The following is an 11,560-nucleotide window of genomic DNA, read 5'->3' on the forward strand; positions in this document are numbered from 1 at the left end:
TTAAAGGTGAAAAAAATGAATACTTAGAATTACGTCAATTAAAAATTTAGATTACACCATCAACTATATCCAACTCATGAATAAGATTTTAACAATGCATACAATAATTGATGTTTAAAAATTTTCATTGTTAAAAAAATAAAAACAAACTTAGTCATTTTCTATAATAGCAATACAAATACAATACCAATATATTTTATTCGGTAGTGAAGAGACAATCATTCACTTTCCTTCAATTTTCATAGAAATTTACTTGCAATATTAAATTATCTTCTATTTCCATAGTGATATGATTTTGGTTTGTAAGTTTTGTTTGTAAATTGTTACTAAATTACCATTATTAAATTTAAGTGACTATCACGAACCTTTTATGCAGTAAATGATCGGTATGTAAAATTCAATACATTTTAGAATAAATAAAAAGAAACTGAAATAACTTTATAATACTCAATAGCAAACCATAAATAAACAACTGTTTGCTTCATGTACAAAGAGTTGTTCATTTTTTTCTCATTGTATTTTTTTAAAGCGTTAGAATTATCGCTACGTCAAAAGGTATGTTGTTAAAAAATTGTGTTTTCTCCTATATAATATATATATATAGCCCGATTTCTTTTTTTTTTTCTACCGCTGTTCATTTTTAAAGAAGGATAATAAGAATGAATTTAGAATCATTAATTATATTAATCCTAATAACATAGAACAAACATTAAATAACTTTAATTTTATTCTAGAAAATAGTTTAGGCTCTTTTATTATTATTTTAATTCTCTTTTCTAATTTACTTTTGGACACGATCAGATCTAGTCAGATTTCCTGACGAAGCTTTTCTTTTTTCTGATTTTGTCACTTTTTCATAACATTTAGTTACCAATCATTGCTATCACATATATGGTATCACAATATATATCACATATATCACAAAAAAAAGGTTAAACAAAATATCAATATTTAAGATATGCATTTAAGTGCAATACCCCTCCATTTCTTGAAACATTTGATCGATTAAACGAGGTCTAAAATGTTTTCCAGGTTTCAAGAGCCATTTACTCGTAAATATAGTAAATAATTTAGACATTTTTAAAAATAATTATTAATCCTCTGATGCTCAAATTATTTTTCAGTCATGTATCAGAGGTAATTAGAAATATTGCTTTCTAATTACCTGACTAAGTAATCGGAAGGTGTGGGTCGACTATTTTTCATAACACTAATAGCATTTTAATGGCTGTTGTTTAAGACTCATGAATATTGAAGGGATGGCAGATAGGATGGACACTGATGATAAGGAAACGATAATGCCCGTGAATACGCAAAGAGCTCAACATACCGACAGGCCATCAGAGGAGGAAAAGAAGGCTTTGAAAATATATCCAAGGTGGTGCATGATCGATTTGGAGTTGGTTGGATGGATGTATGAAATAGTGTGTTTTTTTCTGTTTAGTTTATAAGCCGAAGTCAGTTGATGAAGTATTTTAGCTGAATACATACTAGACTATCAAGATATAAACAAGAACATTAATCAGAGGTTTGCAATTCTGTAAAATATAATTACAAATAGTAAATATATAGTACATTGTAGCTATATCTCATTAACATTAATCACATAAACTAGCATTTGATATATTTTTCTGTTAGTATCTTTCTAAGTATAAAAAGTTATGTGACAGCGGGGAAAAATGATAATAAAAAAGGTTGTGAAATAACACTCTGTAAAAACAAGACGAAACAAAACAAGAACGATATAACACAGAAGTGTGTACAATTGGTATGACTATGTGAAAATCAAGTAGCGAAACGTGACCTCAATATAGATGTTTTACTTTTATCGGTTATTTACAACCAGGAAAAAGGTTATGCATGTATATGTTTGTAAATTATCTTCATAATATAGCTGGCTGTGCTATAAATGCGTTCGGGGGCACCTAGTGGGCGAGAGGTGAACCATCATAAGAAGGATTTAAGAAATTTTTGTTAGTTGTATTCAAATGATTACATTTTGTTTATAATTATAACTTTGTAAAGATCCTTTCGGTAACTTGTAATCATAACTTCATTGTTATATTCATTAAAACTATGGAAAGTGGCTTTTATTCTATTCTATTATAGGTAAGTAGCACAGTGTGTATACTTTGTTGTATTTTACTTATCATTTCTGTTGCAGCTTTGTAACCTTTGATAATAAGCTATTGTTCCAGCAATCGTCTAACGGTCTTTCTTCAGAATTATTGGTGCATAATAATATATAAGATGAAAAATCCTTTTGATACCTTCCTTATTTATGACATACATGGGTAATGTGTAGGTTACCGCCCTATTCCAACCATAGAAGGGGTCAAGTTTTTATTTGGAGAGACTATGGTGTCGTCACAGTCACGAGCCACTTTAAGTCGGCGCTTCGACTCACACGGCTACAAATGGCCCGCACGGTGATTTGTTCATGATCACGTTCAACCGACAGATTTTTCCAAATTGAGAACACCTATCATTCCCACCCAGCAGCAAGGTGGATTCGGAAATGCTTTCGAACCCACAGGATTGACTCACAGCTACAGTAACAGTATAAATAATTATCTGCCACAGCCGAACTTAGTAGCGCCCCGCCCATCAATCAGATAAGATATTAATATATATATTTATTTAGACCCCTACACTGCGAAATACTCAGGATGGTTAACAATAAATATTTTTTACCAGCATATTCCAACCATTGTTGCAAATGCTTCCAAAGCTAAAGCTATGACTAAATTGTAATAGATACCAACAAATATTTTATGTTTAATATAAAGCACATATGTTATGGTTATTTCGGCCATTAAGAGAGATTTCTCCACTTGGGGAATTTTTCAGAAATGTTTGAATTTTTTTTTTCTGAATAGTCCTTAAGATAACTTCTTGCCATTTATAGGAACTATTTCTTCGCCTGTAAAAGTTTAATTTAGTACATTAACAAGAGTTCCAATCCTGTGTCATCACAAAGCCATTTTTTCCAGTTTTAGGGACTTATATCAAAATACCAAATATTCAGTCAAATCGGACAAACCGAAGTTCTTATAATCAATATAACATATTTTTCTAAATTAGCATTATTTAATGTTTATATTTTAGATTAGCTATATATTCGTAAAAAAGACTAAAATAAATATGTTAATTTCGGGTATTTAAAACTGATAATAGTAGATTTAAAAAAATAAGGTTTTCAGTATTTTAAAACGATTTTATTAAGACGAACAATCATTGATAAAATTTATTTAATCATGATTTAAATTCCTCTTGTTGGTACATTTCCCAGCTTCTGGGCCGCTTCTGGCGAACGAACCTAGGTTAATTTCATTTAAAAATAAGGTTCGTTTAATTTTGGTAAAATATAAAGCATAATAACTTTGAAAAAAGTTTACCAATATCAAAAATCAATTGATAATTCGTGAATAAAATAGTATTAATAGTAATAAAATAGTGTTAGTGAATAAAATAGTAAAAAAACATTTTTGTTAAAGTTGCTACTACTTCTATGCTAATATGATTTATTTTTTCCTTTAAAGAAAATAAATTATGTCATAATCATTTTAATAAGTTAAACTTACAGCTCTTATCATTTTCATATCGTAATACAACGAATACACCCCAGAAAACCTAGGATGGCCCAATAAACCTAGGTCGGGTCAAGGTTTCCTCGTTCAGTAGTCGACAGTACTTTTTACTGTTGCTATCCAATCCCGAATGTCAAGGTCCTTAGTGTCTCTAGTAGGAAGAGAATTGAATCCTTTGTCTTCCAACAATTCGTAAACAATTCCAAACCGTCAATTTTTAGTTCTGTGGATATTGTATAGAAATCCATCTTGAATTGATTTCAGGCGATGACTAATTTCTTCATTTATATAATCGCTGGTCAGAGTTTATTCCAAATTCTTTCTGTCATTACTGTCGCAGAAGGAGGGGAATGCTCTATGAATTCGAAGAAGGGTTTTATATTAGTCGTAAAACTTGCACTGGAAAATGAAACTGACAACTTTATCTTTTGATCTTGGCTGTACTAATTATTTTTATTTTATATGGGATTTTTTTTTAATAAAGTTTTGATTATTTAGGATTTCTTTACTATAAACTGCATAGTGAAATAAAATGAAATGAAACGAAATAAAAAAATAATTTTATACTGCTACAAATGTCCCCTAAGAATAAATACAGTGTTCACAAATTTTTAGTTTAATTGTCTAGCAGACATTTAAATAAGTTTCAGTATACGATAGATTTTGATATAACATGTACATAATGGTGTATTGTCTTCAAACTACACGGTTTGTTTTATTTTTTATGAATAATACCAAGATAGACCCCGCATTTACTCATTACATTAAGATTTATTCCTTGGATAAGCATTGTTACTTCCTGATGCGCACAAAGTCAATACAACATTTATATTGACCATAAGTCGAAAAATAAATTCAGTCCTTATAAATTTTTAAATCTTAATTAACACCGTTTATAATATCCTCTTTGAGTAATAACTACTAATTACTTAATTTATATCAAGTCCAAAATTTCAGATTTTGTTCACCGGATATCATAGTAAATATCACTCTATGGACTAGGATAAAACAAACACTCTATGGTTATAAAACAAAACACTCTATGGTTATAAAACAAAACACTCTATGGACTAGGATCCTCTAACAGATATACGGATAGAATAGTACAGGTGACCAATGCATAACACTCAGGCCAAAAAAATGTATATTTATTTATAAAATTGTAAATGTCCAATATCATTTACTAATCAGCTTATTAATTTAATGAAGTATCCAATTAGAACATGTTTTTGACATTCACCTACAACTCTTAAACAATGCTTCCAACGAAAAAGCTACAGTTTACAAGAAAAAATAAAAATAAATATTACATTATGTTTCGGATGAGTAATATGACTAATCAAAACGGTAAAGTGGTATGTCGTAAGCCATAAAACGACTATTTCTTTTCAAATTTTTCCAACACCTGAGATTTAGTATTGGTTATTGGAACAATTTTAATACAGCAGAGTGATGATGTATTAGAGTATTAAAAAAATATATATTTTAATAAATTAGTCATCTTTTGTGGAAAATTATAATTATTTATGGAACTTTTTATTTTTTTTTCCTAAGCCGAAGTCGTCTTTCCACCATTCGACGTCTTGTATATATTAGATGCAAATATATATTAGATTTTTTCAAATGCACTTTGGCAAATGTATTAATTTTTTATATAACTGACAAAATATGTTTGTTGTTAACATTCCTATGACTAATAAGGTTAATGGAAAACGATATATTAGGAGATATACTTATTAAGATAATTGTTTCAAAAACATTTTTAATTGTTATATATTTATTAATTGTTGTATGCATGAGATGAATGTGGTAAAATTGTTTGTTGATGGCTGATGATGAAGTGACAGCTCTGAACGTCGGTTATGATTTATTAAATAAAGAAAATTAACACGAGGAAGAGTGATTTCATTCACTATATCTAATTAGTATTGAGGCATTTCATATGAAATGCCGTTTCTATTAGTTCAGAAATTAAAAGTGGGATTAGTAGATTTTAGTTGTTACTATTTCTATGTTTGCAGATTATAATGTGGTATTTTTAATGTTTACCATCATTCTTAATTTATTTCAAATTGTTTAATATGCCATCAAACATCACCATGGAAGCATGAGATGTTCGAGTAATTTTTTTTAGTTGGAAATCGGCAGCTCAAGCTGCAAGAAATAATGCCATAGAATTCGGTTAAGGACATTTAGGTTTTAAAAACGCTATTCATCGGTGGTTTCAAAATTCTTTTGCTGACACAGATTTGGATAACCAACACAGAGGAAGACCTGCACAAGCAATTGACGACGAAGAACTTAGACTTGCATTAAAAGAAATCTCTAAAAAAACAATTATAGGACTTACAACTTAACCCGTCATCGACCTAGCGATTTTAACTCGGATTGCCGCGCGTGAGACTTTTTCTCAATTTCTCAAGAGCTCTTGGACGTATTTAAAAAAAATAAAATTTCGATTAAGATTTGGTTTATTTAAGCATAACAAAAAAAGTATTAAACAATTTTATTTTGATATAAGAGCAAACTAGTTTTAAAAAACAAACATAATTATAAAATGGTAATAAATATAATATAATATTTTGAGACAGACAAAGTTATAAAAAGGACCCAAATACAGCTATATCGTGTTATAAGAACATAACACTGATCTTTAAAAAAAATACTCAGTCTGAAGAATTCTCTTGTGCATAACTGGTGCAAGTGAACACCGTATGACTGGGGTATATCGGTCTTTTACACTTTTGGCAATTCTTTTTTGTTTAGAATGCCTTAATATAACCTAGAAATTTACAAAAAATAGAATTCATACGGCACATCGATGAAGTGAAAACATGGAAAAACAATATTTTGTTATAAAGACCACCCTAACATTCACTTGTAGTATCGAAATACAATTAATAGTAAATAATACGTACATAATGGAATTCCTGCCTCTTCAAGCCTTCGTTTCCCTATTTCTCCTAATTTTTCCCTCGAGGAATAAAGATATTTATAGATTAAATACTCTTGGCGCACGTGAGAAAAATCCTCACAACTTGAATATTTTTGTAGCATCCTCAGTCGCACGTGAGATAATGTCTCATGAGAAGGGGATATTGTCAGGGAAAGAGGGCTGGACGCTTACCCAGAGTTGTTAGTGGTGGGGGACGAGGTATAGAAGAAAGAGACTGTGAAATGCAGATTTCAGGAAGATGGAAACCACAGTCTCCTTCCAGCAGCAAGCAATGATGGGTTCTACCCAATGACTCACTAGAAAAAGAATGAGCCTTTTCCAAGTAGGATAATCACGTGTGTTGAAAAGCGGATTGTATATGACAACAGGCGTCGGTCAGTCCAGTGGTTAAATCGACAAGAGAACGGAACTCATGCCAAAACCAAATTCGTATCCAAAGAAATTATGGGTTTCTATGTGATGGTCTATAGCAGGAATAATTAATTTCTCCTTTTTGCCCAGAGGTGAAACCATCACATCCACATCGTACTGCAGTGATATTGACATAATACATCAAAAACTTGTCAAAAAACAACCTACATTAGTTTATCGGAAGGGACCTACACTCTTATACAACAACACTAGAACTCATGTTTCACAACAAACAGTGGAAAAACTACAAAAAAGACCTTCCAATTTATTCGCCAGACTTATCTCTAACAGATATCTAACTGTTCAGAAATGATTTACAGGTCAAAGAGGCATTTTCTTGATTAATGTCTTCACAAAACCCTGTTGTTTTTTTTTCAGTTCTTAAATTTAAACTTTGAGAACAAGTTGAGGACAATGAGGGCAAATGAAGTTGTTATAATAAATTTTCCCGTGAAAACAGAAACTTCATTTGAAGGTACACAATACTACTTATGAATCCACATTTGATACTGCACCGCATCCCAGATAGTCCTAAAACGGTTACTAATTAACTGAATAATACTTTGTTATACTAATTAAATAAGTAACTAAATAGTATTACGAAATTATAGGTATTTTTTCACCCATACCTCCTAAACTATTCGTTATAGCAAAATGTTTGTTATGATATAAATATCAACAATTTCGGCGTCATACTATAAATTAATGACTTAGGATAATACTTGAAAAAGTTAGTTAAGTGGTATAGCCGTAAACCACCTGCTTAGGATGTTCATCAAGTTCAAAAGCCGGTTTGAAGTTCATATGCAACCAGTTTTTTATGCATCCAGCTCATTTTATAAAGTAAACAGTAAAAAACAATCCAGTGCCATATATCAAAGTTTTCCTTACTTGTAGGAAACTGTTTTCCTTTGTTCCGAGGCGTTTCTGAATCCTTCCATTATTCATCGAAGTCAGCGGTGCTCGGTATCGCGAGGTACCTCGACTAATCTGGGTGTTAGGATGCATCTCCAGGCAATCTGGATCGGCAGTGCATAATACGATGTCCCACCCAGATAGCCCCGGTTGAACGGTCAGAGACGGAAGAAAGAATATAAGAAGGCTAAATAAAACAGTTGATAAGAATTAATTCGAGAGGAGCGGAGAGACCTGTTTACAGATTCGCTTGGAGTACTCATCCACTCATACATATTGATGAATACCATCGAAGGCTGGACATGGGCCAACGCTGCAACGCTGGCTGCAATGCCACACAGTCGCACCTCAGGTCCTAGTAAACAATCTCATAAAATGCTGCTTTGAAGAATAAAAACAAAACCAACCAGTCTTGTTTTCATTCTTCTCAATTTGTCTTTTTGCGACTGGGCGGGCGCCTGTGTTAGGAATAGAGAAAGTTTCCGCCACGTGGTGATGAATCAGCCTCATTATTGCCTCTTACAATTGAATCACTGCTAAGGATCCTAAATAACCATTTGTGGTAAAATATTTAGAAATATTCACTATTTAGAAGCCGAATCAAATAGATTCGAAAGACATCAATCAAACAATAATACTTATTTACCTAATGAATGAAAACAAGATAAAGAAAGGAATGAAGTACACATTAATAATATAAATATAAATCAATAGAATCATTATTAGTAATAAATACATTATTAAATGTTAGAATTGAAAAAATATCACTGGTGTGATAATTAGTGAAAAGGTAACTTACAGAAGTAGTAACAATTATTGTAAAATTAAAAGAAGAAAAGAGTGAGGAATTATGTATACCGCCTTACATAATTCCTTACTCTTGGTATGGTACAATAACATACCTAACTGATAAATAAATATTGGTAAATATTTAACTACTATATAATATATTTATTTATATACTATATTTATTAATAAAATATACTTTTGGAAGTATGTAATTAATCATTAATAATTAAGGGTGCGGTAAAAATAATTCAAATAGTAAATACAATGTTTATTATGAGCCAACGCTTCGCTCCACTTTCTTAGGGGTAAATACGATACTAAGAATTAAAATAAGGAAACAAACTAAGGGAATAAGATAGCATGAAACAAAATTATACTAAGGCATGGCTAAATATAATTTAAAATATGTGAACATTTATATAAAAGTGAACAAAGCAAATTAATGAAAATATAAATACATGATATACAGTGAAAAGTTTAAATAAACAAGAATTAAAAAAAAGTATTTGATATAAATGAAAACGGAAATAATGATAAATAAGAAAGATAGATAAAATATAAATATAAACATACAGTAGACTCTAAAGGACGGAAAATAAAAGTCAAGGAAAAAGAAAAATAACGAACGAAATAGGATACCCTCCTTTCAAATGAAGGAAGGCGAAGAATTGGGACTTAGACGGATGCAAGGTATCAACAGGGTAGGGTAGGGCAGAAATTTGACGGTTAACAAATTACGTTACAATACAAAGCAAAAATATATAAAATCATATAGGGAATATAAGAAAATATTGAGTATAGGTGGACATTACATGATAATATACATAAATATATATATAAAAAGGAGGGAGAACATATATTTTTCCGGATATATATTCTTCCGGACCATCTTCCCTTTATATATTCATTTGTCTATCCCTTCAATATGTTATCAATTTTCCTTTTATGTATTGATTTATTTACTTCAAATTCATCTATCCCCTTGATTTGTTATCGCACCGCACTTACACCTCATTCATTTCCTTCTTTTAATTTTACTATATTTATTAAAACTTAAATTTATTATTGTTAAACTAATTATTATTCCAGTTGTAAACTTCCAATTCTATCATTTATTACTGTATTTGTTATTGATAATTATTCTATTCATTTATCTTTTAGTAAACTTGGTGTACTATTAGTTTACAGAGAGGGCCGAAACGTTGGTTACCGGTATATAGTTTTTCTGGATCAAACGTTCGATATAGGGCATTTTTCTAGTTTTTTTTATTTATGTAATGAATGCGCCATCATTTGTAAAAATCACTAAAAATTAGTGATCACTTTGATTTACAATTAACCAGGGAATGTGTCCGTCTCATAATAATTGGTTTTGAGGTTTCAGTTAAAAAACCGACGAGTTGGATTACTTTTCGTGGCCGTCCCATAGAACAAAAACTCGATCATTCGGCTCTGGTTAGGATAGGGTAGTAAACTGAATAATTCCCCACTTGAATGAACAGGTAGGGGTTAAAAAAAATTGTTGTTATTTGGATGTTGAAGGTTCTGTTCTTGTTTCTAAGATGCTTGCCAGCGCATGGAGTTCTCTCTCACAGGGCCACAACCATCATTAGTTATTTCAAAATGACATAGGCTTAAAGAGGTTCTTGATTGGATATTAACGAAAGCAGGTAAGGAGTGGAGGGAATGAGCTGGGCTTGTACAAGCCTGACAGTTAATTAATACACTCTCTCTTTCCTGACTTAAGTGGCATCAAGAGCTTAGGATTGAACTTTGACTGATCATTGGAGACTGACACAGTTCGCTTCAGACTTAAAAGACACCTAATGATTATTGGAGTAGTTGGTGACGAAACCTGCCACTTGTGTGGACAGGCACTGGAAATGGCTCTACACAACAAAGTAGATTGTGACCGATATGTGTAACTAAGGTTTAGTCTTCTAAGATTTGGTTCTTATAGCACTAGCCTTCCTCCATTTATTGGACGCTCCTTGTGAATCTTTATTTATGTAAAACAGAAGGTTTGGCATTAAGGAAAAATAGGTCCCCATTGGTGTCTTTAGGTACATTGGACCAATACCCCCGGACCCCCATCACACTAGAAGATACTGGATGATGTGGATTCGACTGCCACATCCTACAATCACATTTACAAGCTTTGGTAGTTTGGACAGATGAAAATCGTGTAAAACACATAAGTAAACCAGAACCTTGATCAGTGCAATTGTATATTTTCCATCTACTTTCGATCATTGCTACAATCCTCTTCGAGCATAAGAATTCAGTGGTCCTCAGACTTTTTGGGAATGTTTATGGTGAAATACTTGCAACATATATGCAGGTCTAAATAATAATGATATTAGAGTGTAGAAGAGGGATACCACAGTAACAAGGGATACGAGCAGGTAGCAACTCTTTTTTATTCCGAAACGTTTTGTTCGAATCTGTTTATGTAAAATCAGACTTTTTTTTTCTTCCAGATATAAATATCTTCAGGATTCAAGAAGAAATTTTGATAATATTACATAATGATTTATTAAAAATGTTTATATTTCATAAATTCCATGATCTTTGTAGTTCAGTGACTTTACCACTTGGGACTGGGTACAAGCCCGGCTGTAGTAGATAAATAAATATATATAAAATAATAAATATTTATAAGTTAATATCAGCTGTGGATAAGACCTTCCTTGTGCACTCCCAGCCACTACAAAAAAATTAAATATAAAGATACAGAACACACTAGAAGACGGGAAATGGGGGAATTAAGAATAAGATAAAGGTAAAAAAATGGCCTTTATACGTTAAATAAAGGCTTTTTTTCTTTACCTTTATTTTATTCCTAATTCCCTCATTTCCCGTCTTTCAGTGTGTACTGTATCTTTATATTTATTTTTTA

This window comes from Halyomorpha halys, unplaced genomic scaffold, assembly GCF_000696795.3.
Source record: "Halyomorpha halys isolate HHAL.00 unplaced genomic scaffold, Hhal_1.1 Scaffold1177.1, whole genome shotgun sequence".
Lineage (NCBI taxonomy): Eukaryota > Metazoa > Arthropoda > Insecta > Hemiptera > Pentatomidae > Halyomorpha > Halyomorpha halys.